This window comes from Oncorhynchus mykiss, chromosome 30 (assembly GCF_057628025.1).
Source record: "Oncorhynchus mykiss isolate SJ-2025 chromosome 30, ASM5762802v1, whole genome shotgun sequence".
NCBI lineage: Eukaryota > Metazoa > Chordata > Actinopteri > Salmoniformes > Salmonidae > Oncorhynchus > Oncorhynchus mykiss.
The window spans coordinates 22,291,501-22,297,500 of NC_143051.1; positions in this window are offsets into that span (position 1 = coordinate 22,291,501).

The window sequence follows — 6,000 nt, forward strand, 5'->3', positions numbered from 1 at the left end:
AACCAGGGAGAAAACTAAACATGATGACATACTAACCAGGGAGAACACTAAGCATGATGAAATACTAACCATGGAGAACACTAAACATGATGACAGACTAACCAGGGAGAACACTAAACATGATGACAGACTAACCAGGGAGAATACTAAACATGATGACAGACTAACCAGGGAGAACACTAAACATGATGACAGACTAACCAGGGAGAACACTAAACATGAGGACAGACTAACCAGGGAGAACACTAAACATGATGACAGACTAACCAGGGAGAACACTAAACATGAGGACAGACTAACCATGGAGAACACTAAACATGATGACAGACTATCCAGGGAGAACAGTAAACATGATGACAGACTATCCATGGAGAATACTAAACATGATGACAAACTAACCAGGGAGAACCCTAAACATGATAACAAACTAACCAGAGAGAACACTAAGCATGATGAAAGACTTACCATGGAGAAGACTAACATGATGACAAACTATCCAGGGAGAGCACTAAACATGAGGACAGACTAACCAGGGAGAACACTAAACATGATGACAGACTAACCAGGGAGAACACTAAACATGATGACAGACTAAACAGGGAGAACACTAAGCATGATGAAAGACTAACCAGGGAGAACACTAAACATGATGACAGACTAACCAGGGAGAACCCTAAACATGATGACAGATTAACCAGGGAGAACACTAAACATGATGACAGACTAACCAGGGAGAACACTAAGCATGATGAAAGACTAACCAGGGAGAACACTATACATGATGACAGACTAACCAGGGAGAACACTAAACATGATGACAGACTAACCAGGGAGAACACTAAACATGATGACAGACTAACCAGGGATAACACTAAACATGATGACAGACTAACCATGGAGAACACTAAACATGATGACAGACTAACCAGGGAGAATACTAAACATGAGGACAGACTAACCAGGGAGAACACTAAACATGATGACAGACTATCCATGGAGAATACTAAACATGATGACAGACTAACCAGGGAGAACACTAAACGTGATGACAGACTAACCAGGGAGAACACTAAGCATGATGAAAGACTAACCAGGGAGAACACTAAACATGATGACAGACTAACCAGGGACAACACTAAACATGAGGACAGACTAACCAGGGAGAACACAAACATGTTGACAGACTAACCAGGGAGAAAACTAAACATGATGACATACTAACCAGGGAGAACACTAAGCATGATGAAATACTAACCATGGAGAACACTAAACATGATGACAGACTAACCAGGGAGAACACTAAACATGATGACAGACTAACCAGGGAGAATACTAAACATGATGACAGACTAACCAGGGAGAACACTAAACATGATGACAGACTAACCAGGGAGAACACTAAACATGAGGACAGACTAACCAGGGAGAACACTAAACATGATGACAGACTAACCAGGGAGAACACTAAACATGAGGACAGACTAACCATGGAGAACACTAAACATGATGACAGACTATCCAGGGAGAACAGTAAACATGATGACAGACTATCCATGGAGAATACTAAACATGATGACAAACTAACCAGGGAGAACCCTAAACATGATAACAAACTAACCAGAGAGAACACTAAGCATGATGAAAGACTAACCATGGAGAAGACTAACATGATGACAAACTATCCAGGGAGAGCACTAAACATGAGGACAGACTAACCAGGGAGAACACTAAACATGATGACAGACTAACCAGGGAGAACACTAAACATGATGACAGACTATCCAGGGAGAGCACTAAACATGAGGACAGACTAACCAGGTAGAACACTAAACATGATGACAGACTAACCAGGTAGAACACTAAACATGAGGACAGACTAACCAGGGAGAGCACTAAACATGAGGACAGACTAACCAGGGAGAGCACTAAACATGATGACAGACTAACCATGGAGAACACTAAACATGAGGACAGACTAACCATGGAGAACACTAAACATGAGGACAGACTAACCAGGGAGAGCACTAAACATGATGACAGACTAACCATGGAGAACACTAAACATGAGGACAGACTAACCATGGAGAACAATAAACATGAGGACAGACTAACCATGGAGAATACTAAACATGATGACAGACTAACCATGGAGAACAATAAACATGAGGACAGACTAACCAGGGAGAACACTAAACATGAGGACAGACTAACCAGGGAGAACACTAAACATGAGGACAGACCAACTAGGGAAGTGAACTACACTAGAAAGTCCGGGTAAGCCTGTGTGAAGAGGATTTGAATATATGAACGGATTGTGAAGTTCTGACATGGAGAGGGAGGGAGTCCAGAGTTGGGAAACTGCACGGATAAAAGCCAGTCTCCCATGGGAGTTTAGCCTGGTGAGAGGGATTTTGAGGAGGCCAGTGACAAAGAAGTGCAGTGAACAGGTGGGAGTGTAGGGGTGCAGGAGGTCAGTAAGGTATGTGGGTTCCAGTACATTGAGTGGTTTTTAGGTGAGCGAGCAATTTGAAGATGATCCTGTATTGAACTGGGAGCCAGTGGAGTTTGATGAAGGTGGGAGTAATGTAGTCCCAAGGTCTGGTGTGTGAGAAGCCTTGTGGAACTGAATTTTGAATATGTTGAAGTCTGTCCAATGTTTTGGCGGTGAGCCCGTAGAGAATGGAGTTGTAAAACAAAGGTGTAAATGAGGGGCTTCAGCAATGTGGTCAGTGAGAGATGGTCTGAGCCGTGAGATATTTTGGAGGTGGAAGAAGGTTGACTTGCTGATGTTTCAGTGAAATCTCATGTTTCAGATATGGAGTTCAAATGACTGAGTGGGGTCAAATGAAACGCCAAGGTTCCTGACTGTGGATTTGGAGTGGATGGTGCAGCCGTCGATTGACATGTTGAGTTGCCACAATTTCTTGATTAGGGAGTTGGGGCCAATGAGCATGATCTCTGTTTTGAGGTCGTTTTGTTTTAAAAAGTTATTGCTCATACAAGTGTTCACTTCACAGAGACAGTCAACAACAGACAGGGGTAGCCGAGTGGAGTTAGGTTTTGTGTGGATGTAGATGTGTGTCATCTGCATAATAGTGAAATCTGAGTCCAAATTGACAGAGGATCTGACCAAGGGGCAGCATGTAAATACTAAACAATAATGGACCTGACACTGAGCCTTGTGGGACATCTTGTGATACAGGGGCTGGGGCAGGCCTGCAGTTGCCAAGGGAGACAAACTGTTGTCTATCAGATAGATAGGAGTGCAACCAGGCAAGGGGTGTTCCAGATGAAGGGTGAGACTGATGCAGCTGTTAGATAGCCTCCATTTTGCTTTGAAAGGAGGCCAGAAAACTGTCACAGAGGTCAGTGGTGATTGTGAAAGAGGGGTTGTCCAATGGAAGAAGAAATGTGTTGATGGTTGAGAAGAGCACTCTTGGGTTTCCTTGTTCATTCCTTATGATGTTGAAGAAAATGGATAATGGATAATGAGCTCTGTCACTCTAGTTGTCGTCCTGTGGCTTTCATGGCACTCAGCTCAGGAGTGTATAATGGCAGAATATCCATTAAGTCAACAGGGTTATTCCTTTTGATATTTCTGTAGGTTATGGTGCGCTTGTTGGTGGGCTTGGGCATGTGGGCGGCCACACTGAACAGTATGGCCTTGTGGTAAGAGATGGGAATATCCAGACTCTAGAGGTTGGAGGGAGCCGTGCCAGGTCAAGTACATGGCCTCTGTCATGGATGGGGACGTTGCCATGCTGTGTGCAGTTGAAGCAATCCAACAGGGCCATAAAGTCTCTGGCAAAAGCACATCCATCAGAGTCCACATGAATGTTAAAGTCCCCGAGCAATAGTGTGGCAGGACGCAATGAACAGACAGATGTTAGGCACTAACTCAGAGTTAATGGTGTGAAGAGTGAGACTATAAACTATCAAAATAAAGAAAGTCACACACTCCATGTATAAACTCCCAGCAATTGAATGGGTATTTACCAACGTTTCGGCATCACTGTGCCTTCCTCGAGGTGAGTGAAGAGTGAGACTATCAGCTAACTCTGAGAGGAAGACTGTAGAGGTTTTAGGTGGCCGGTAGACCATAAGCAGTGGTTGAGGGACAGATATTGTACAGACTATGCCGTCGAAGAAGGTTACCTGCAGTGTGTCAGACCGATGAAGGACAGCAACTCCACCTCCACGACCCACAGCACAAGATTTTTCAAGATAAACGTAGGTAATAGTCTCCCAGGTAATAATCATTAGGTTATTGACATGTCTCTGTCAGGCACAGAACATTATTACATTAGTCCACAATAATGTCACTGATAAGTAGGGATTTGTTGTTCAGAGAAAGAGCATTCAAAATATCAAATTGCTGCAGTCAACAACACGACATTCAGCCATGACACTGGAAGAGAAGGAGGCATACAGTTCTGTGTGGACTCTTTTGGGTTATGAGTGGATTTCCTACCACCTCGCCATCCTCGATGTCTGAGTTATACATATTATATATTATGAGTGGATTTCCTACCACCTCGCCATCCTCGATGTCTGAGTTATACATATTATATATTATGAGTGGATTTCCTACCACCTCGCCATCCTCGATGTCTGAGTTATACATATTATATATTATGAGTGGATTTCCTACCACCTCGCCATCCTCGATGTCTGAGTTATACATATTATATATTATGAGTGGATTTCCTACCACCTCGCCATCCTCGATGTCTGAGTTATACATATTATATATTATGAGTGGATTTCCTACCACCTCGCCATCCTCGATGTCTGAGTTATACATATTATATATTATGAGTGGATTTCCTACCACCTCGCCATCCTCGATGTCTGAGTTATACATATTATATATTATGAGTGGATTTCCTACCACCTCGCCATCCTCGATGTCTGAGTTATACATATTATATATCATGAGTGGATTTCCTACCACCTCGCCATCCTCGATGTCTGAGTTATACATATTATATATTATGAGTGGATTTCCTACCACCTCGCCATCCTCGATGTCTGAGTTATACATATTATATATCATGGTGTGAAGAGTGAGACTATCAGATGTAAATATTATATATCATGGTGTGAAGAGTGAGATGATCAGTTATAAATATTATATATCATGGTGTGAAGAGTGAGATGATCAGTTATAAATATTATATATCATGGTGTGAAGAGTGAGATGATCAGTTATAAATATTATATATCATGGTGTGATGAGTGAGATGATCAGTTATAAATATTATATATCATGGTGTGAAGAGTGAGACGATCAGTTATAGATATTATATATATCATGGTGTGAAGAGTGAGACGATCAGTTATAAATATTATATATCATGGTGTGAAGAGTGAGATGATCAGTTATAAATATTATATATCATGGTGTGAAGAGTGAGATGATCAGTTATAGATATTATATATATCATGGTGTGAAGAGTGAGACGATCAGTTATAAATATTATATATCATGGTGTGAAGAGTGAGACGATCAGTTATAGATATTATATATCATGGTGTGAAGAGTGAGATGATCAGTTATAAATATTATATATCATGGTGTGAAGAGTGAGATGATCAGTTATAAATATTATATATCATGGTGTGAAGAGTGAGATGATCAGTTATAAATATTATATATCATGGTGTGAAGAGTGAGATGATCAGTTATAAATATTATATATCATGGTGTGAAGAGTGAGACGATCAGTTATAAATATTATATATCATGGTGTGAAGAGTGAGATGATCAGTTATAAATATTATATATGGGGTGGACTATGAGAGTGGATATAAGACGTTCCGGAGGGTCCTTCCGCCATTAACAGGTGGGTAAACACTCCACTGACCTAGAAAACCACTGGTGTGGTTTGTGTGTGTGTGCGATTCTGAATTTGGTTTCTTATATGCGTCTTCAAATTGGTGTACACTCACCTGGAATCAAACCATCCAGTGGACAGTGTGGTAAATTGGTGGGTTGGG